At 38.6% G+C, this 24,539-nt stretch overlaps 1 long non-coding RNA gene and 1 pseudogene across 1 annotated transcript; one reads left to right on the forward strand and one right to left on the reverse strand.

Annotated features, from left to right (window-relative positions):
• Window positions 1–1,589: 1,589 nt before the first annotated feature.
• LOC134654836 (uncharacterized) lies at window positions 1,590–12,111 on the reverse strand (annotated as a pseudogene).
• Window positions 12,112–12,295: 184 nt separating this feature from the next.
• LOC134654888 (uncharacterized) lies at window positions 12,296–12,730 on the forward strand. Its single transcript, XR_010097381.1, has 2 exons — window positions 12,296–12,487; window positions 12,526–12,730. It is a non-coding gene; the product is annotated as an uncharacterized LOC134654888 (long non-coding RNA).
• Window positions 12,731–24,539: the final 11,809 nt, after the last annotated feature.

Raw genomic sequence — 24,539 nt, forward strand, 5'->3', positions numbered from 1 at the left:
CGCTACAACGCAATTGGTTGATGAGTTCTCATCACGCGCGCGATTGGTCGCAACTAGTTTTACTAGTTGCGTTAGACTGCACGATTAGCTCGAATTCGTGAGTGACACCGCTGAACTAGTACCATTTTTAGTGCCCGTAAGGCCCGTCCTGAGATAAACGTCAATGAGTATTAGCTCCTTGAAGACACGCGTTTAAATACATAGGTCACATACTTATATGACACGCTCTCTTGGTTAGAAATAAGCGATTTACTGACGTTATTACAATACAATAAATACATAAGGTAAACGTACTGGTGCTCGACCCGGTCCCAGTACATGTCATCTTGAAACTTAAGTCATTGTTTATAGAGGTGACAACAGGATGTCATCTATTGGGCATTAGCATGTCGACCACTATTACCTATATTTTTGTTTTCATTTATCGATCTGGGCGTCTGGAAGCTGTTCATCGGTGGAGGTCAGAGAATGCCTGTATAGTTTCATTGCGTTTTTCGGGGCCAGCTCTTCATCTATTTGTAGGCAGGGCCACTACCGATTAGGCCAGGAGGTCGTGAATGTTTTGTCTAAGCCAACCTTGGTCTAAGCACAGGTTGTAATCTATTGAACAGGGCCTGTGTGTCTTGTAACTGCCCATCCCGTGTTATCCGTGTCCTAGCCAGCAATTAAAATAACAGGCCAAAGGCCAACCGGTATTGCGTTTAATACTTATTTAAACCAATGCTTGGTCATATCTAGCACACTCTGCTAATATGTCTGCCGGCCTAGCCAAGGTGACAATCGCTATCGCTACGACAACGAAACGCTTTGACCCACGCCAATGACCTTCGATCTGAATCCCTTAATTATTGTATGTGTACAGATTTTTTGATTGCTAATAAAATAACCAGCACAAAATTACAGGCCGTCGAAAATGGCTTGAATCACTTCGAGATAAGGATGGTACGGCCGCGCCTCTTTGTTTTGCTCGACTTGGCGGGGGCACTCCCCCAGATTAAGTAAAATGATAATATAAAAAAACCGGTATACTTAAAAAACGCTGTATCCTGTATCAAAGTAATTTCGAAAAATGTTTATAAATAAAACTAAGCAAAATACATAAATACACACATCTATAAATTTGTAAAGCTTGAAGTGGTGCCACCTTAGATTTGAGTCCCATAAGCGCCCCCCCACACTCGGCAACTAACAAGGCGCCGGAGAATGGCACTCCGCGCAATTTCCGGGAGACGCCACAATCACGCGCCGATCAATCAATTACCGCCCAATATAGTCCCGTCAATGAGGACTTTTCATACTATAAGTCACAAATAATTCTTTAAATTTTTCAATGCTATTAGTTACTCGCCTTTCAGAAAATATTACTGTTTTCCCAGACGTTTAAAAATTTCAGAATGCAAAAAGATAAAAAAAATGTTCGTAAAATTAACTGACATTGTTTTTCCCTGGACGATTGAACCGTACAGAATAATTAAAGATGACTGTCATTTCGGTTGTGATTTGTTTCTACTTGCAGTCTATCTATTTCCAAGTTGCTCATTCGTTTTGAAACAGGAAGGCCGGTAAAATTTAGTTAGTATATATCCATATTAACCATCACCAGCTCCACCACCAGTTTTCTCTACTTTGACAGCGAACACAGTAGGAATATCTACGATAGGCATAAAGCCTGGCAATTTTACATAAACTTATCCATAATGTAGCTTGTGAAAGAAAAATGAATTTCGGGTACAGACGTTTTTTTACAATATTAACATAACATAAAACATATTTATTTATCTTTACAAATTCAGGTTAATTACACACAATATTATATACAATACAATAACTTTACAGATATAGAATTTGAAAGAATGAGGAATGCCTATCCTGTAGTTGGCCTGATTCCTACACTAGGCGATGCCTGTCCTGTAGGAAACCAGCTTACATCCGAGTTACAAATACACAGGCGCGAATTGGTAGAGAAAGCGATGTATCTAAATACTATGTTATTTAACTTTACATACATATTACCTACTAAAACATTCATTTGTTGTAATATCGTACTCTAATAGCTCTTATTATTAGCTACGAGGGGAGGCTAATATATTCGCGGCCTAAACAAGAAAAAAAAACTATGCTACTTTTTTCCCCGCCTCTTTGGCGGTTTATATATTGCCGCCATTACTAACGATTAATAATTAACATTTACTTTACTCTCTTTATTTATTTTCTAAGGTCGCGAACTTTTCAGCCGCCCCTCGTACTCGTAGTAATCGTTTGTCTTCATCTGTAATTTTGACTAACGGCGCGATTCGGGAAATGAATTAGAGATTCACTAGATATGAAATAGTAAAGATATGTGACGTTCCACGGCAATAGGTACCTTTATGGCGGCTGGCGCTTACACTATTATTAACGCCGCTCCAATATTCAGCCGGGGCAATAGTACCTTTTGCCGTGGAACGTCACATATCTTTATTATTTCATATCTAGTGAATCTCTAAATCATTTCCCGAATCGCGCCGTTAGGTGTTTGTAAGAAAGGGATAAAAGGTAAATTAACCTCAGCTTGTAAAGTTTTATGAAAAGGGGGTAAGTCCTCGGTTGACTGGACTAACCCACACAAGTCGGGAAACGAGTGTTTATTGTCTTCAATCCGATTCAGTACTGACAACCAATTGCCACTTTATTAGAAATATACTTTGATATGAAGTTATTCTGAAAATTCTGACGATGCGCGTTGAATCATTTATGACGCAAAATCAAATTGGTACCATACAAAGCCATACATATTAATGAATTTCATGATGTAACCTTTTTGTATGTAGCTATGTACAGTCACCTGCAATAATATTTTATACAACGAAGGCCTCAATAATATCTGACACGATCTTATTTGTAGAGCCATAAGAGCGTGTCACATATTTTTGCGGCCTTCAAAGAGTAACATAATTATTATTAAAGGTGACTGTACCTAATGTTACTTTTGATGCTGACTGTACTTGCTAACACAGACATCACTACACAATAAAAGCAGAACAGAAAGTAATTAAAGCAATTCTGAAACTGTCATCACTCCACAGTAATAAATAGTAAAAAGTACAATGTGCGTAATAAGTTTTTACCTTACACAATGTAGCCTGCAGTCAGGATAAATCAGCACCTTGAGATAGGATAACGGCTTCCACTGGGGCTCGTTTGCACAGGCTAGTAGCTGGAATGAGCACTAAACTACTAAGTTTTTACAAAATGAAGCCTGATGACGGATATTGGGGCAGGGAGTTATATGGAGAGCAAAACTTGAGGCTTATCGCTGATAATTATTTTAAGCTTCTTTATTTTTATCGTAGACTAAATATTGTGCGTGGAAAAAATTAGATAGGTACAGTTACCTTGAGATTTAATGTCGACGACCACTGATGGGAATCATTTGAACAGGAAACCTTGATTTAGCGTAGAACGTACTACTACAATTATAAATTTAATATTACACAACGCGACACTAATGACAGCTTACTTTTCGAGGAAAATATGTAAACATCAACTGATTACTCGTATCCAAAAATATTAAGCTACTGCCAAATGAATTTTAAGATAGGTATTGATGTTCTCCTTGAAATCATATTTCGGATAGAAAATTATGTAAATGGAATTTCATTTGCGTGAAAACAATCCATGATTTTATACGAACAATGAACATTATTTAGGTATTGTTGTATTTACAAAACTTATTTTATTATATTTATTTTTAAGACATTTTAAATTTATATCTACTATATATTATGTAAATATTAATGACGATCATAATATAAATTCATGTAGATTAGTCTAGGATAATTTATAATGTAATTTCATATTAGGAGATAAAATATCTAAATCTTTCTAATAAGCATATGCCTCATTGGTCCTGCTGCAGAGCTGCCTCATTCTACCTTACTGCATTTTAACTATCCTTCAAGTGATTAGGTAAAGTGTCATTCAATTGAACATGCTAACTATGTAAACAAAAGTTACTAGTAAATTGACATTCAGTGTCAATTTTAGTATGGCGGTTTGTTTACATAGTTAGCAAGTTCTATTGAATGACATTTTAAGTAGATACTGAACGCAGCACCTAAGCCTCCCAATGATGAGTAGGGCTTACCTTATTGTTAAGCAAATGCACTGTCGAGGTCTCCACAAAGCCTACATTGTTGCTTCCTACATTAAGATTAAGATTCAGACCAGATTTACGCGGTCCGCCGACAAGTTGGCCGATAAATCCGTAAACATGTCGTTGGTAAAATAGGATTTGAGCTTAGTTATCGTCAATTGTTTTGTATCAGTATGTCGATTAATTGTATATTGTGCAAATTGTAACTGTATAATTATTTGACAAATGATAGGGTAATATTGGAAGTGAAATTTAACTATAGGTAAGGGAAAAAATATGTTCCCACGCTAGGACAATGTTTGGGAACATATTAGGTGCCTTGTATTGAAATAAAAGTAAGGGTAAGATGGTTGACACCGGATCACTCCATTTTCTAATGCTCGTATCTCGAGTTAAAATTTACCTAATTTGTTATCAATTTACATTTAACGACTTCAAATAATTCCTTAATTAAAGATTAACATAGATGAATCAGAAAACTATCACATACTTTATCAGTGAATATTTAGGTATGGAATTTACTTCGAAACTAATTCAAATCAACAGAGGCGTTAAAAAGTAGTAAAACTGAATTCGTTAACTTCTGTGATTGATCAAGATCTTAGTTCTGTTGAAATAATTCTAATGGACATCTAGTCTGATGACATTACTTGAGTCTGTGAGTAGTCACAATCAGACACGTTAGTTTATATATATCATCATTCTTAAGTTCAAGTCAAGCAAAGCAGCTGTCACCGTAAAGTATGTGAAAAATACTGTAGACTTATTGGCCGTGTCAAAAATTATTCATTAAAAACCAGCCAAGTGCAAGTCGGATTCGCGCACGAAGCGTTCCGTACCATTACGCAAAAAACTGCAAAAAAAATCACGTTTGTTGTATGGGGGCCCCACTTAAATATTTATTAAATTTGTTGTTATAGCGGCAACAGAAATACATCATATGTGAAAATTTCAACTGCCTAGCTATCACGGTCCATGAGATACAGCCTGGTGACAGACAGACGGACAGCGGAGTCTTAGTAATTGGGTCCCGTTTTTACGCAAAGGGTACGGAACCCTAAAAAGCAACTATAGTAAGCAGTGACCACCAGTATTTCCCCGCATTTCACCCACGGTTCGAAATTTTAATTAAACAAGCGCGCCTTTATCTCAGGAACAATGAAAACAACAATTACAGTCTTACGGGACCGGTGAAAAAACGCAACGTGACCCAGATTGCTCTTTTTGCGCGCCGTGGTGCGCGGGCGACGCTCGCTTCGGTGGAGCCCGATTGGCGATGAGGAAAAGTATAATAATTAATATATTTTTTATTTTTTTACAAGCAGAAACATCTGCAACCGATGCTATTAAGCTTAGAATAAATTTAAAAGTGGAAAAATTACTGTCTTGAGTGAGACTTGAACTCACGGCCTCTGGATCGATATTCCAGCGCTTTGCCATCTGAGCCACCAAGACTTCATAGCCAGCAAATCTTTCCACCATATTATGGGTCTAGGGAACCCTAGCGACATCTACCGTAAGAGCGTTACACTTCTTAAACGGCTACCGGAGTTCCAAGTCATATTGGAAATTCACCAGTTACGATTCAAAAATTTATTCTAAGTATAATATGTTTGTTCCCTAGTTGTAGGTATACATGGCAGCAACTCTCCGCCATGGGCAATCAGCATCATAATATATCTATCACTTTACCGTAATCCAGTATTATGGAATTGAATTGAAATAGTTTTTTGAGCAATTTGTTAAAAAGTACATACAGTTTGTCAAAGGACTGTCTTATTTCAAACATAGAGAGAATCATACTATATTTGTCTTACGCTATTACTAGCACCCAAAAGGAAGGGATGAGTATAATTTTCCTGGTTCTTACTGACTGAAAAATTGGTTTGACCAACTATAAGTAGAAATTCTTCATGATTATGAGACAGAAGTCCATCCTCCTTAATATATACCTACCTGGGGGCCTATAGGTAATATGACAATCGTACATCAACAAACGCCAAAGGAAAAGGAAAAATGTATCCGGATGACAGAAGCTACGAAAAGTCACGTGACTATTTCCATACCTTAATTTAGTTTCGTTTGCTGCCGGGGCCACACTAACGGGAAACGCCGTTGATTACCGCGATAATTGACACTTTGCATACGGTCACGCATTACATCTACAATTGTCACCTTGGCTAGGCTGCCTGAATTCGGCTCAGCTTAAAAAGACATGACGACTGGTCTGGCCTAGTGGGTTGTTCCTGAGTCTTGGGTGTTTTTTATGTATTTATGTATTTGTATATTTTTAATTATTCTGAATGGTGGAGGTAACCCTTTAATTTTTCACATTTATTAATGAATACAATTAAAAAGACATACATACAGTCAGTCATACTTACAAACTAACTACTAACTAAGCATTGCTGCCGCTCCTAGACGCTTCCGGTGCAAAAGTGCCCATAATACTCGCAGCATTGCCGCGTTGGATGGCTATGGATAGCCTCTGCACCAGAAACGACTCGGAGCGGGGGTCCTCCCCCTTCTGCCTAAGTCGACGGCCTATGTCGCGCACCATGTCTTTCGCGTCCGCCCCCCAGCAGCCCGCCGTTTCTACCGCGAAAGGGAGAAAAATGTACCCTGCTCCTAGGGGGGCATACTTTTGCCGCTTCACTGCAGCCTGAGACTCGGCCGCCGCTCCAGCCGCGCGCACCGTGCGACTGATATGCGAGGCGGCGAAGGTGCTGACACACGTAGCGTCCCACACCAAGCACCGCCCTCTCTCCCACGGTACGAGCGTTAGCCCATCAGGCCTTTTGCCATCCGTGCGACTAAGGCCTGGAGGCTCGAGTACCGACGGAATGCCCGCCGACCTGAGAGCCCTCTGAACTATATCGTTGAGGGCATGGTGACGCGGGTGCCTGCCAGCACAACGCCGGCAACTCAGCGCGTGGTGGCCGTCGGCCCCCACCATGGTACCGCAAATGCATATATGTGGCTCACATACCTTGCAGCCCAGGCGGAGAGCAACGGACACCCGCAATGAGTCACTATCCAGCAGGGTGCCTAATTGAGGAGAAGGCAGCGCGTGCAACCATGCCCCGGATTCTGACTGCGATACATCCAGAAGTCTTGCGCGTTCCGTGCCCACAGCATTCCCAATAAGCCCGTTCAGCGTGTCCTTACACCCCACGTCATCCCACGCCCGCTGAAATTTGGGGTTTTCCGGCACGTGTGCTCCAGGATTGAGAGCCAACCACTCCCTCAGCGCATCGGCCACGAAAGGTATGCTCGCCTTGTCGCCATTCAAGGACAAAATATCAGCAACAAGGTCCGCCACTCAAGGTTTGTATATTATATATATCGTTGTCTGAGTACCCAAAACACAAGCCTTCTTGAACTTACTGTGGGACTTAGTCAATCTGTGTAAGAGTGTCCTTTAATATGTAATATGCTTGTATGCAATCCACATGGCTCAGTAAATTGAGTGCACACGGCGAATCGGGCGAGCCACCACGGGAACCAGTCACGATCTCGATAATGGCGAAATTTGCCGAAAGCCAGTCGTTTTCAGGTCAGGTTGATTTATGAGCAGTTTGATACAGTTCCGTGTAGCCTTTTTGCCACAATGTGACTGGAATTGATGAGGTGAATGTAATGAAGACGTTAAATAATTGGTTTAATGAGGCGATCGGGAAATTAATAGACCGATTTATAATAGCAGCAATAATAGCACTGCTACTACAGAGTACTGTAGGTATGTGTTGGATTCGTGATAGTGAGCAAGGTTTCTCAGTGCTTCCAAGGATGAATCCTTGCAAGATGTAGGGTCGGTAACGCGCATGTGACTCCACTTGATTTGCAAGCGTCCATAGACTGCGGGGGCTACATTTTATACTTATTTTAAATCATTTTTTTAACAAACAGAAGCGATATTCCAAATTTTATATTAAAGGAAAAAATGGAAAAAGTTGCACTTCCGGAAGGACTTGAACCCGCATCCTCCACAATCCGTGTGTTGCTCTTAACCAATTGAGCTACGGAAAATACCCTTTAATATAAAAATACTTATTTTAGTTCCTATTATTACTCGTCAGAAACGTCAATTTCTGACAAATTGGCACTATTATGTTGCATTGTGCACTCAAACCAAATTATTTTAGGAAAGGACAGACATTCGTACCTGAAATCTAAAGTCAAGAACACCCATCATTTGACATGTACATGGCACTTGTTGATCAACAATCAAATACGACAGTGATGTGGTTTTAAATGAACAGCCTCAAGAAATCATTAGGAAACGACAGCTAAGTATGCAACATTTTTACGAAACATTAGTGCTTCTAGGCCTATCATGCCTATAAAGGATAAAGGCTATCACACAACGACAAACCAGACTCTTACACCTGTCCTAATGAAAACAATCAAATCTAGACCCTATACACGAAATATAGGGTTTAAATTAAATTGCAGGGTGTAAGAGGACTAGAAAAGACTGAATCACGCGCAGTTTAGATTTAAGTAGTCTTGTTTATTGCAATTTGTCAGGGAACGAGATTTTAAACTGGTTTTAATTGCTGGTTGGGGCAGACAATCGTTTGTGACTAATAGCCAGTAATTGTTCAGGTAAAAGTATAGGTAGCAGCTTTCTCGAAAATTTTGCAATGGTGCAGCCTGAGCTGCCTGAGGGTTATTGTACAGGTTTTTAAAACATTGCAGTCGCACAGCATATTTTTGCACATTTCACATTTGTATGTTTAGTATGTTTTACTGACTTATTATCGCAGATCGCGCCCATTGGAGACTACTTTTGGTCACGATCATCAAAAAATAGGAATAAATGAGGAAGAAGAATGAAGAATAAATAAATAAATAAAAAAGAAAGGCCTCCCCTAAGCGAGGCCTAGACTAGCAAGAACTAGCATGCAATTTACGTTACATTGCCGACTACTAAGATCTGAACTGCAATCAAAAGTTTGATCAAAAATCGCAATGTAATAAAAATTGCATGCAAGTTTTTGCTTGTCTAAATCTCACGCCCCAGCCAAACATGATTATATGTGTAATAAATACATAGTAAGAAAATATACACTTTCTCACATCATCTATTAATTCAAACTCGCACAACTTTCCATTAACAACTAGCCTCCGCCTTTTTTGTTTTACTCTATGTTGTCTGTGGTCCGAGGCCGGCCATTTTGTTTTTATCATTTTTCCCGCGCAATATTTATGAACGTAACCGTTGTTCATTGATAAATTGTTACAGTACCAGCTTTAAACATCTAAACATATCTGGACTTTAATTCAATGATATAAGGCTGAAGATTGTATAGAAGTTTTTGAGAGTGGTTGTATGAAGCCTGGGAACCATGGTACAGGTGTTTTGTAGTACATTCCTAGGGATTATACTTTATTTATAGATGAATTTATAACAGAGTCGTTTTATAAGTGTTCGTGATATGAAATCATTTGTCGTCTCGGCCGTTTCCTTGGTGCAATAGCATGGGAACTTTATGGCCTTTATTTTGATGTCTTTGGGCCTTTGATCATGTAGCTTGTAGCTTATCACGTGCAAACGACAAGTTATTAAGCCACTTTCTGACACTATTTGATAGAACGATATATTTATTGTAATAACGATATAGCTTATTGCCTTTTGGTAGAAGCCTTTACAAAACTAAGTTACAGTACTTACAATGAAAAGAAATGTTTGCATAATTAACAACAGAGGAAGATGTTTTAGGACATACAGTGATATTGCGCTAATAAATAAGCTAGGGACCTATCTTCACCAAATTTTAACGAAATCTGACGATAAAAAACAACAGGTTGCACTCAGGGAGTGCCGGCAGAAGTGAAAACTCAATGACTATTGCAAAATGCACTAAGTATGTATAATTGAGGTTAACGCCATCTAACGTTAGCGTTAATTACTTGAAACCCCTAAGCACATCACTGTTAGTACTCTAGTTATATTAATGAATGAATGAATGAATGAATGAAATCGTTTATTTCAGGCAACTAGTGGCCCATACATAAATACCTTAAAAACTAGCATACATATTATAAAAATATAACTAAACACTAAAAAACACATTATGATTGCGATGCATTACGCAACCCCGCAGTGTCAGGGAACCGGCCGCGGAACCGCCGAAACTTGACACCCTTCGGCCAAAACTCCTCCTTGGTGAAGGTCGCTAGATGTTCAGTTGGAACGGTCACCACAAACGAATTAAAATTCGCATTGTGTCGAGATTCCAACTTCGCGACCCTCAGGATGAATCCGGTTTTTGCTTTCACATACTTTACGATATCATCGACCTTCGTAAGATAGTGTAGACGGGACACATACAGCAGCGTCGAGGGTGTTGCAGGACGCAGTAAATGGTTGGGTCCGGTCGGTGCGGTACCGCACTGATTCTGACGAGCTGGTTTCCTTCTCTTCTCCACCTTTTTAAAACCATCTTCGTCGCATCGCGACTCCCTTAGAGCCGGCTGTTGGTCCTTGTGAACATGTTCACGAAGGCTCTGCACCCCTTTCTTCGGCCGCTGCTTAGGCTTGGACACAGCAGGCGGCTTAGCGGCAGTAGCAGCGTAAGAACGTTCCGGGGTTAACGTACTCTCGCGTGACGTGCGCGTCTCCGGTGACGTAGACGGGCGGGCGGCGGGGCGCGGGTTGGCGGTCGCCTTGTCAGCAATCGCCGACGCATCCAAATTCGCGGGTTTTAAACCGCCGATGGACACATTCCGCGCAACGTGACACATGGCTGTGTTAGAGGTATCTGACCTACATTCCGAACTTGCGCTACGTAATAATGCCAATTCGGAACGTAGCTCACTGATGGTATTATTAGATACCTCTAACTTAGCCTGCACTTCTGCCAGACTCGTCTTCAGGAATGTAATATCCTTCAGCAGCCTGGTGACGTCGACGTGGTCGAAGGTAACCGGTGGTAACCGGTCTAGCTGCTTCGCAACGAAGGCAGGCACGTCGTCTGGATCGGTCTCCTTGAACAGTTTGATTATGTCCTGGAGACTCTTCACACCCCCATCCCTCCTACGGGATGGCATCTGGTCAGTTTTACCGAGCGTCTGGAAGAGCAGCGCCTTGCCACAGCAAATGTCGTCTTCATTGAAACTCGATTTGCAGATCTGCCTGATGCTGACTTCGTCCATGGTGTCTATGGCATTCTGTACAAACGCCAGTAACTCATTCGCTATGAGTTGTTGTGAACCCATCGCGAAAAAATACGGGGCAGCGACCTAAGTCACGCCGATCGCGAATAAATATATTATTCGATATTATGCAGTGAAGCGCGTCCGATTCCAAGCGCGCATCGCACTGTTATATATTAATACCAGTTAGAGCGAAACTCACCAGATGGCATTTAAATCAATAAAGAAAAACTCAATGACATTACAATGTAACAGTTTTTCGATCAGGTCACGTGTCCGTCTTACGGTCACGGAACCGTCTTACGGTCACGTGATCGTCTTATGCTGTCTCGAGTTTAACATTTTTTCCCCACCTCAAAAAGTGCACAGCGCCGCTAAACAAGTTTTCACTTCAAAAAATTCAACAACTTGATAAAAATCGGTCCACCTATTTCTAAAAGCTCATTGAAATACAAATCACAACCCTCTTTTTACACCACTGTCGGCAAAACCGTAACAATCCCGTCAATCAATTTGGCTATCAATCGAAAGTATGTGATTGTCGATTTCCTCCCCACGGCGGCCAATTTTACCCCGGAAATGGGGAAAATGGGATGAACGAACAAATGTATTGGAATTTATTACCCTTGATTGTTTCTTATTAGCTTTTAAAGTACCAATGTTTTTTTTTTGTTATTTTCTAAGAAAGTGTATCGAAGAAAGTTTATGTTGTTTCGTCCGCTGTTATTGATGCTGACTGTACGGTCAATCAAATTGAATGATATATTTCATAACTAGTAACTTTCTTTATTTTTTCATACTTTACGCTGGACCATTGAGCGAATATAAATGGTCTAACTTATTTACTCTCCGACACCTATATTATATCACGGCTACATTAGAATGGAAAAATTATAACTAAATGAAAAATAAACTTTGGACACTTTTTAGGGTTCCGTAGCCAAATGGCAAAAAACGGAACCCTTATGGATTCGTCATGTCTATCTGTCTCAGGTCCGTCCGTCCGTATGTCACAGCCACTTTTTTCCGAAACTATAAGAACTATACTGTTGAAACTTGGTAAGTAGATGTATTCTGTGAACCGCATTAAGATTTTCACACAAAAATAGAAAAAAAAAACAATAAATTTTGGGGGTTCCCCATATTTAGAACTGAAACTCAAAATTTTTTTTCATCAAACCCATGTGTGGGGTGTGGGGTATCTATAGGTCTTCAAAAATGATATTGAGGTTTCTAATATCATTTTTTTCTAAACTGAATAGTTTGCGCGAGAGACACTTCCAAAGTGGTAAAATGTGTGTGTGTCCCCCTGCAACTTCTAAAATAAGAGAATGAAAAAACTAAAAAAATATATGATGTACATTACCATGCAAACTTCCACAGAAAATTGGTTTGAACGAGATCTAGTAAGTAGTTTTTATTAATACGTCATAAGTCATAAATCCCCTACATACGGAACCCTTCATGGATGAGTCCGACTCGCACTTGGCCGCTTTTTTTTCTTTATAGGATCGAAAGAGCGTGTAAATTCTCAATAACTTAATAAATTATACGAGTAAAACATTCACGTTAAAAAAGTGGTGTGTGTGAGTAGGCACAACTTAAAAATTTAATAAATTTAATTATCCAACTTACTCTCCGGCTAACACCTGTATCACAGCTCCCGATATCAGTAGCATCGCTCTAGGCGCAGTCGCACCAGAGACTCACATTGCCGACGCCCGAGCGCCACTGAGCGCCAGAGGGGACGTCTGACGGACATTCATTGTGAGGTAATTATTCTTTACTTTATAATTACTTATTATTGAATATGTAGTAAGTAGTTAACAGTTGTTCGAATACGGCTGTTACTCTCCTGCCTATATTACGGCTTCCGATATCGGTAGCATCGCTCTAGGCGCAGCGCGCGGCGCAGGCGCACCAGACTCACATCGCCGACGCGCGAGCGCCACTGAGCGCCAGAGGGGACATCTGACTGACATTCATTGTGAGGAAATTATTCTTTACTTTATTTATAATTAGTTACTATTTCATAGTACCTAGTTAAATAATTTAATTATGTAACTTACTCTCCTGCCGATACCTACATCACAGCTACCGATATCAGTAGCATCGCTCTAGGCGCAGGCGCATCAGACTCACATCGCCGACGCGCGAGCGCCACTGAGCGCCAGAAGGGACATCTGACGGACATTCATTGTGAGGAGATTATTCTTTATTTTATAATTAGGTACTTACTTATTATTTAATAGTAATAGTTAATAGTTATTTGTTTTACAAGGGGGAAAAGTTTTTGTTAAACCGCTCGTGCTAATATTGAGACGGGCAAGCGAAAGATTCCAAAACTGAACCACGAGCGTAGCGAGGGTTTCAAGGCACGGGGGTAAAACCAACTTTGCCAGCGAGTGCAACACAAAAAGTTCACCAAACCAACGCGAGGCAAATACACATAGAAAACATGATAAAACACCAGATTTAGTATCTGGAGTTGGATCTTGACATCCGACATTATGGAATTCGGGTTGAGAATAATATTCTTATATTTAACCATCGCAAACCAAGTACCAAGTATTTTGATTACCTTCACTAATATTCAATTTAAATCTAGAACTGATATAAACGGTTAGAAAAAGTGCATATTATTCCGGTTACGAATGGTTTTCCAAATATGTACAATTATGAACGGTTCTGCATAGCAGAGCGGGAAAACCGAGTAGTTATCGTGGGACTAAATACCGATATCTAAATACGTACAGTTGGATGGACTTGTTGATACATAGAAGTAACTTCTACAAAGTAATAAAAAGAAAGCTATTCTTTAATCGAACTACAAATAATCTTAGGTTAATAAAATTATAATATATGTTCTTCAGACTTAAATCGACCGGGATATGAACCGGGATTACCTTTTGTATTGTTTTCGAGCAACAACAACAACAAGATGCATGTATTATCATGCCGCGATCAGAAAGGGATTAGAAATAACAGATTTCCATACACTTACGTCAAAATCAATATGGATTGACAGCTATCTCAATCCCTTTCTAATCGCGATTCAGTAATAACTGCGTCAAAATATCAGGAGGTCGAAAACAATACAAAAGGTAATCACGGTTCATATCCCGGTCGATATAAGTCTAGTGAGTCTATCAAAACTGTTAATATATGTTCTTGTCTAGTGTTGTTCAAATCATTTAATGTGACACGTAAATATATTAAAACTTTTAATTTATCCACAAACTGTTAACCGTTGTTGCCGTAGCCCAGATGATAATCGTTTATATCGACAAATGACAATTTGAAGTTAAAGTAAAAATTAATCGAAAATTGACGTGATATGGATCCATACATTATTTATTTAAGTTTCGATTGGAGTTATATACAAAAGCTTGTCACTTGGCTAGGTCCAATGTAGTTTTCTCGTCAAAAATGGACTCATAAAGTGTAATTCTATGGAACTTGCTAACTATGTAAACAAACCGCCATATTGAAATAATTAATTGTCTCTGAATGATGAATTTACTAGTGACTTGTGTTTAGATAGTTAGCAAGTTCCATAGAATGACTCTTTAGTTCCTGATGGAGTTAGAGACAATAGAGACTCGCACTAGACAGTGAATGTTTCTTTCTACTTGTTTACCTTTATTTCCAAGTATTGTGATATCGTTTGCAAAGGTCTTTGCTTAATATATTTTTCTACTCCAGCACTTAAATGTGTCAATTAAATGACTGACAGTGATATCTAAAGCAATGTCATTTGAATGATTTGTCTATAGGCTCATAAGATGACTGCTAGCAGTTACAGTTAGATACAAGTTCCGATCATCTTGATTGAAAGAGGTATGTTTTCATTTACAATAATAACTCTTTTTTTAATTTTTAATAATCTCTTTTTTTTTTTTTTTTTTTTTTTTTTTTTTTGCAGCTGTCATAGAAAAAGTAATGTATGCAACAGCTCATAATTGGTTCTTAAAATTCTCGGGTCTTTTTTTACAAAACTCGACTACGTCTCGTTTTGTAACTTCGACCCTTGAATTTTAAGAACCCTTATTATATCACTGTTGCATAAACTACTATTTTTTATGGTTTTTTAAGTTTTCATCAATGCTCAATTTGAGATTATTATACCTACAGACCAACAACTGCATGACGGTGTTCTGTGAAATTTCAGGGAACAAGTGAAATGAAGTTCTACAAGTTCTACCTAATTATTACATGTATTATGTATTCACAAAAAATACCTACTTGGAAATACTGTACCTACTTACATAAAATGTTGTCCGAACAATTTACTATCAGGTTGAACAGATTTTTTTAACCGAGATTTTTTTCGTGTCCGAGTGTACAAGAAGTATGTAAACCTTTATTAAAATAGTCGACAAATCAAACAGGGTACGCGTTATGACGTAATTGTGGGCGAGCCGTGCCCGCAGCGACGCGACATCGCCCCACGGTGCGCTTGCGCAGCTCCCGCTGATTTAACCGACTGCATCAAACAAGCATCAAACATCAACATTTATTCAGCAAATAGGCCACAAGGGCACTTTTACACGTCAACATGGAATTTACATAGGTACAGCAAAAAAAAAACACATCAACAATTATAAAATACAACTAAGCCGCAAATATCAAATCAAACAACAAAGTATTACATAGAGATATATAAAGTCTCTAAATGTCGAAAAAAAAACAAAGATACAAAAACTATAATCTAAAATTATTTAGAGGTGTAAATGTCTCTAAGTGTCATAACTAAAAGATTACAATAATATAGTTAATCAAATTATCCTTAAGAGATGTAAGTATAGGGCCTCCAAGAGTCAAAATCCTGTATACCTAATTAAAACATTAATTAAGAGAGAAAATGATAATAAAAATAAAATAGCATACGAGAACCGAATGAGGTGTGTCCATGTAATTATCCTCAAAAATAAAGTTACTAATTATAATAGCTCGTGTTAAGCGTAAATAGACCAGTCTCCACAACAGTAAAAAAGAGTACGTCTTTTTTTGAAAGATTTGCAGTTTCCTACAGAACAGCGGCCCGAAGGTATCTTTCAACTCAGACGCGGTAATTCAGAGTTCACCACATTTTTTAGAGTTCTCTCTGTGCCGAATCTCCCGTTACTCCATCCCCGGGACGCAAACCTATTACCTTTTCTTCCAGGTCAACCGGATTAAGAAAGAAACATACGAGAACAATAAGAATTTATATATTTCAAAATTCCCAATATAGCGAATTCGTTACGCGCTCGCGGCAAAATCGTTACGCATTCATTCGCTTTGAATTCTCGATTCCAACCCTCCCGCAAATCGTACTTAAGTTCTTACATTAGTTGCCTGATTTCAATTAATATAAGTATCACTACATAATATAAAACAAAGTCGCTTCCCGCTGTCTGTCCCCATGTATGCTTAGATTTTTAAAAATAAGCAACGGATTTTGATGCGGTTTTTTATAATAGATAGAGTGATTCAAGAGGAAGGTTTGTGTATTTGCTAACCCGTTCGAAGCCGGGGCGGGTCGCTAGTAAATATATATAAGAATATATGGACCAACGTAAGCACACTAGAGTTGCAACCGATCAGCGACACAGAGAGGTTCTATGAATAAATTAACTGTCTCATGTGGAAATTATTCTCATTCTTTGCTTTCGACATGTTCGCGAAGGGGCGACTGGTTACTGTGGTTACGCTTTCTTTCCTTTTCAGAATAATTTACACTTAATTATTATACTATTACTATATTTACAATGCGTTTCAAACAACATTTAGGACTATCAAAAGTGGTCAAAACTTCATGTTCGCCACATTATCCATCTGTCCCTGACGAATCTTATCAACTTAACTATAAAAATAAACCGGCCAAGTGCGAGTCGGACTCGCGCACGAAGGGTTCCGTACCATTACGCAAAAAGCGGCAAAAAAACACGTTTCTTGTATGGGAGCCCCACTTAAATTATTTATTTTATTCTGTTTTTAGTATTTGTTGTTATAGCGGCAACAGAAATTCATCACCTTTGAAAATTTCAACTGTCTAGCTATCACGGTTCATGAGATACAGCCTGGTGACAGACAGACGGACAGACAGACAGACGGACAGCGGTCTTAACAATAGTGTCCCGTTTTTAGCCTTTGGAACCGTAAAATCGTTGTAAATAATTAACTACTTACTTGCAAAGAGCAAAAATAAAGCCATTATTTAAGAAAAATCATGAAATTAGACTTTAATAAGACCGTCTTAAAATACCGATGCCTTTTTTCATTCTGCAGTACAATGACACATCACAGACGCACCGCCCGCGAGTCCCGCGACAAAGACTGTCCACTCCTGCGCAGATAAACGTCACAAGTGTATTTAAAAGGAAGATGTGAGGTTTTTGGACCTTATACATACTAATATTATAAATGCGAAAGTGTGTCTGTCTGTCTGTTTGTTACCTCTTCACGTTTAAACCGCTGAACCGATTTAGACAAAACTTGGTATGGATATAGTTTGGGCCCCGAGAAAGGACATAGGGTAGTTTTTATCAGGCATCATCATCATCATTCCACGCAGACGAAGTGGCGGGCAGAAGCTAGTTAAATATTAATACCTATACATATATATAAAATACATACAATTTTACAATAATCTTTTAGCAGCAATATCGTAATAGATCTAGCGACATCCACTTTAATCTGAACAACAATTCTCTAAATACCAGAGTTCTTAGAGCACTAAAAATTAATGAAATTTGGTCGTCACAGAAAAGAAAACAAAAATCACTTTTGTTTTTCTACGTCTAAAAAACTCATGATTCATGAAGAATGTCCTTATTGTGCTTTAAATAATGAATAATACAGCTATACTTAAGTTACCATGCTAAACTCACAGGAATTAATACCTATTAATTGAGCTCTTTTTTATGAAAGTGTTGTTTAGAATTAAAAATTGAAAGACAGATACCATAGATCCGTAGATTGTTAGTTATAAGACACTTATAAAACTACATTAGTAATCTAGGTACCTATTACATAAAAACAAAAATAAAAAAAAATCTTGTTAATTTTGTTTAAATCTCGAAATCGCCGATTTTTCCTAAAATTAGCGTAACGCAGTTCTGTTCTCATTCTCCTTAAGTGACTTATGACGTTTTTCTTCTCTTGTCTGTGGTTTTAATTTATGCGCAAGACCGTGGCTCGCAAAGACGGAATTTTTCAAAATGCCACGCAACGTCCATCGTCGGAAAAAAAGGCTTATGCTTTTACGCAAATTACGAAGAAACTTGCTTTGTTTAATGGAAATAAATGATACAAGGTGGAATTGTAGACGTGAACGATTTGATACAAGAATGTTTGATGGGTAAAGATAACCTTAAATAAGCATTGAGGTAGCAAACATTTTTTTCGCGATATCGTATCGCAGTGTCAAACTTTTGACACTGACATATTCGATCTATATCGTATCTAGAGCTAATTTTTAAGGGTAGGAATACTAAAGTTCGAATCAGGCCGAATAAATACGTAATCAACTGTTTTGTACCAGTATTAGATGACTATTTTCAGTGTTGATTTTTTTAAATTATTTACGAAATTTATGGGTACTATATATGTAGGTAGTTAGAACACTTGCACCAAGTACCGATATTATACAATAAACCTAACATGCCAAGTGTAAAACTTAACAAAAAGTAAAAAAAAAGGAAAAAGGTTTGGTTGTTTCACTGAAATAGATGAAATACGATGGTGGACGGCTCATTATCATTTACTTAGTGTGTTGGGTTGGTCCTGCTAACGTCTCATACATCACCCTGTACGTGCTTATACCTATAACGCCACTGCGCAGAAAATTATAGACAAAATAGGTACACTCAGCTGCAGAGACAGGTAACCCACCCTGCATATAAATCTATTTGCAGGGGGGTCACCTCTCTCTGCAGCTGACTGTACCTAAGTAAAATAATAGGTACTGTCGGCAATAGGAACGAATATTCGCACATGTCTTAACCATTCAAATAAAACATTATAAACAACACTCATCCTTAAACCGCATAAAAACGCCGAAGAGAGTCGTAAAAGTAAAAAAATACCAGGTATTTTCTAACAATTGAAACCGGTAATTCAATAATAGCGAGTACAAGTAGGAATACCAATAATGCGGCAACATGACAATGGCGTAAGAACGTGTTCTCGTTGATTTTTGAACGAGGCGAGGCAATCTTTCATGCAAACCAGGGGGCCTAGCCAAGATGACATATATGTCCACCACCAAAAGTGGTGGAAGTGTTACATCTTTTATATCAATTGATTTCAAAAGATTGATTTTGTTATTCCGTTTCGGTGATTATGATTATATTTCATATCATCCCATATGACTAGGCATTATAAACATAACTTTGTTTTCGCTGCGCTCAGCCATGTAAATAAATATACGACCGTTTCAAAATACGATCGAAAACTTAACATAGGTTATACAGGGTGTTTGGTACATCGTTTGCCAAATTAAAACGGCAGATAGATTGAGTCATTTGCTATCTTCTCATACCTAGATAAAAAAATTGCCATGGTTTTTTTACTACTGCGCAAGTAAAATTTTGACGTAAAACTGGCATAGAGCTGAAAAAAAAACGTGCGCAAAATTAAAAATTTCTAGGCCTGAGAAGATAGTAAATTACTCAACCTATCTGACGTTTTAATTTGGCAAACGATGTACCAAACACCCTGTATACTAATTATTATGTTATCAACCTAAAAAGTTCCAAAGGTCCAAAACAACGTTTTCAACCTGATTATTTTCTGCCTCACGGACATAATAGATGAGTGGACAAATTCACAGTACCTAAATAACACGTATCTGACGTATCCTAACAGTTGGCAAGCAATCGGAACAGCAATCCTGTTGTCTCCGGATTTATGGCTCGTCACTTAGACAATAAATAGTGATTTTCACGTTTGTCTTCGACGTGCGGACCTAGAACGTAAACTTACGCGGCTGGACAATTCTATGGGTTTTACTTTATTTACTTTTTCGATCGTTTCGAGAGGCAGGTAAAGAAATTTCGAATTTCGATTTTCGCGGTAAGTAGTCCACATTGATCATGTGTTTTTTCTGCTGTCTTTAGTTGTCTGTTATCTTTCTTTTATAGTTTTGGTTTATAATGGTAAAAATACAATTAACTGTGACGTGAAGATGAATGAAGTTATATTATGAATTAGCACCTGTACAGTCACGCTCCGTGACTGATACGCCATTTAGGGTTCTAGCTCAATTGAACATTCCATAGCGTAAGTATGGAACAACCAATTTAGCTAGTACCCTACATACTGTACCTAATGCATCTGAGGTAATCTGGTGAAATTACTGGTCGCAGATTCTCCGATCAGCATTTCATATTATTTGAGCTATAGCCCAAGCCCTCTTATGACAGGAGTATTGTGGCCATCATAAATTGAAATAAAGAAACTTAATATTTATATTTATTTAATTACCGTCAAAAAAACTCAGCACGAAAAACGGTAGGCATGGCACTCATGGCGCTGGTTTTCAACGGGGAGCTGACTTACAACCTAAGTAAAATATAAACTCTGTCAAGCCATTTCCGTCAGTGGAAACGAGCGGTAAATTTAAAAAATGTAGGCGCAAAGGGTTATCTTCCCATAGAAAATTTGAATTTCGCGCCTTTTTCTACTGACAAACTTGCTTGACCGGCTATACCTACATAATAATTATATATCCAGTAGTTATCTATAAATTAGTGTTATCTACTCTTCAGACACGAAGACAGTTCTGAGGACACGAAAAATTACTATAAATTCAATTTTAAAACAACCGTAAATAATTTCAAAGGTACTAACCGCGTACGCGTTTACGTCTTACGTCTCCGGTCCCGCAAAGCACGTACCCATTGTACGGCATATAAGGCTCAAGACGTCTCGATATTTTTATACCATACTCCTTTGTACGAGAACAGGTATTTATAACTGTTATTTGTACCAACGGTTCCGCGACGCAATTGAGACCGCAGTACGTTAGGTCCGTATTGTTCCCTGAGTTTATGCGTTTGGTGGGAGTTATGGGCACTGATTAAAAATGAAGTTGTCTTTGAAGTTACCGATTTACAGACAGAATTTACGACAAGACATCTTTATTTTTTCGAGTAGAAGCTGTGATAGCGTGGTCCCGGTGTGATACTTTTATACCGCAGCCACAGAATAAATAATAGTACTAAGTACAGAAGACTCACGGCCATATTCGAACTTTAAGATACGTCAAATACTAGAGATTGAAACGATATGGAATGGACAAGTGTCAAAAGTGACGTTTTTTCAAAGAAACGCGTCACTTTTGACACTTGTTTGACAGTGACATATCTAATCCATATCGTTTTAATCTCTAGTATTTGACGTATCTTAAAGTTCGAATATGGCCGTCACTCTCTAACAAAACGCGTCTGTTACGATCAGCACAGATATGGCCGCTAGGTGGCGACAGCGCCACGCGCGGCTTGTGGCTTTCCCCAAAATTGGGACCGAACGGATGTACTTTTAGCTACCTGTAGCAAAGCGACGAAATCGCGGAGTGAGACACGCCTGCCGCAGCGTACAATAATAACCTAATAATTACAACACTGGTCAATAATACCAAGCAACTAATGGACATCTTTCATTTTTTCATATAACATAACGACCTCCACCGGGGGCCTACCGCGAAAACTGAAATTCGCAAATTGCGTGGATCTTTCTCTTTTACTCCAATGAAGGCGTAATAAGAGTGACAGATAAAGATGCCCGCAGTTTTCGAACTTCGATTTTGGCGGTTGTAACCCGCGTTTCGACTTTAAGATTTGATTTGGCAAATTGCCACCGACTTCAAATACAGGGTGTCCCAAGAAGTAGTGATATACTGAAGCTGGGAGGTAGAGGACCTAGAGGGCTATCTGAATCACCCCCATGTATGTTCCGCGATTTTTCGTATTATCGGAGTTATAATTTTTTTTAATTTTTCACCTATCGCCGAGTACGATGAGATTTTTATTTATGGTGACGTGAACTATTGCGGTAGATGCTTGATTTTTTTTGTGTGCTAAGCTGATAGATAGGCCAATTCAGTATGGTAACATTTACTATCGTTAGATCTCTGAATGGAATTAAAAAAAAAATTAATGCCAAGAACGATAAAATTACCCAGTATGTTTTATTTTTCTAAGCGCCCTCGAAGTTGTGAATATACAGGGTAATTTTATCTTTCTTGGCATTAATTTTTTTTTAATCCCATTCAAAGATCTAACGATAGTAAATGTTACCATACTGAATTGGCCTATCTATCAGCGTAGAAAGATAAAATTACCCTGTATGTTCACAACTTCGAGGGCGCTTAGAAAAATAAAACATACTGGGTAATTTTATCGTTCTTGGCATTAATTTTTTTTTTAATTCCATTTAGAGATCTAACGATAGTAAATGTTACCATACTGAATTGGCCTATCTATCAGCGTAGCACACAAAAAAAATCAAGCATCTACCGCAATAATTCACGTCACCATAAATAAAAATCTCATCGTACTCGGCGATAGGTGAAAAATTAAAAAAAATCATAACTCCGAAAATACGAAAAATCGCGGAACATACATGGGGGTGATTCAGATAGCCCTCTAGGTCCTCTACCTCCCAGCTTCAGTATATCACTACTTCTTGGGACACCCTGTATATCAGTTACTAGCGCATACAAAAGGGATAATATGTTATCATATTAGAAATCGGTTTTTCTATTTTATAAAGGTTAAAAAAAGTTAATTGTACGCATAGATATGCAAAGATTGTCTCTTATCCCACGGTAATATAAAACCACAAATATACCACTTTATCCCCCTAGATAGCTAAGCTAGTATCATAGTTTATGAGTTATGAAATAGGAGATAGGGGAAAAGGGCATGGAATGAAATCGCATATGTTGTTTTGTTTAAAATGTGGCGACAATGCGTGATATTAGTGCTGGTGTACACTGGGCGGCTGTTTTATGAGATAAATTAGGAAACAAGAAGAAAACAGTTTATTTATTAGATAAAACACACGTTATAAAACAAAAGACGTTTGCACTAAGTTAATTCCATCAACCAACCAAAATTACATTCATGCACTTTGCCATCACTCTTGTGGATAAAATACAACTTTTTTTATCCGTTTTTCAGGAATAAAGAGAGCCTTTACGAGCTGGTTAAGAGCAGAATTAACACTCAGAACATCCGCGCACTGATCCGAAGATAGATGCTTTTACTTCTGGATTACTGCTGGATACTTAAATTATGATAAGGGATAATATGTGTTAGAAAAGCGAAAGTTTAAACTGTTATTAAGTCTAGTTAAGAATATACAGAACAAGAATGCATCATTAACTTTGGATTCGAAACTGAAATAGTTGTCATCATATATTAAAGAAAAAGTGACGAAGCCCTCCAGTGGTGAAGGCCGGATTCGAACCGGCGTCTTTAGCAATCCGGGCTAACGACTTGAACCCCTTGGCCACCCCGCCACGGTGGAACCCGTCCCAATTTCTCGACTGTATCTTCTTCTTCCTGCTAGACCTGTTCCCATTTACTTGGGGTCGGCCTTCCTTGTCCTCAATTTCCATCTAGCGCGGTCTTGCGCTACGACTTTATTTAAATGAGCTTCTTTTAGGTCTTTTTCAACCGTCGTCCACCAGGTGGTAGGCGGTCTGCCTGAGTTGCGTGTAGTGGTTGGCAGTTTTAGGGCAAGCTTCACCATATGGTCTTCTGAACGCCTTTGGACGTGACCATACCATCTTAAGCGTTTCTCCTTGACCTTTTCGACAATCGGGGCAATCTTGAAACTTCCTCTGACATACTGAATTCGGATTCTATCCAGTAGTGTGACACCGGCTGACCAGCGTAGCATACGCATTTCTGTGGTGTGCAGCTTGTTCAGATGCTGCTTATTGGTTGCCCAACATTCTGACCCATACAGAACAGCCGGTATTATTGCGGTCTTATACAGATGCCCTTTTACTTTGAGCGGCATCTTTCTGTCACACATCACACCTGTGAGTTGACGCCACTTCATCCATCCAGTTGTAGTTCTGTGCGTAAATTTCTCGACTGTATGCCATCTTAATAAGACTAGGTGTCTTTGACCGACTCTAAGGGCAAGCAATATGCGCTTGCACCTTAAAAAACACAACCCAAAGTTTTGTTTGGTATTCGAGTTAAATATTAGGCGGAAGCATAATTTACAGCGAATATTTCAC

This window comes from Cydia amplana, chromosome 15 (assembly GCF_948474715.1).
Source record: "Cydia amplana chromosome 15, ilCydAmpl1.1, whole genome shotgun sequence".
Taxonomy (NCBI): Eukaryota; Metazoa; Arthropoda; class Insecta; order Lepidoptera; family Tortricidae; genus Cydia; species Cydia amplana.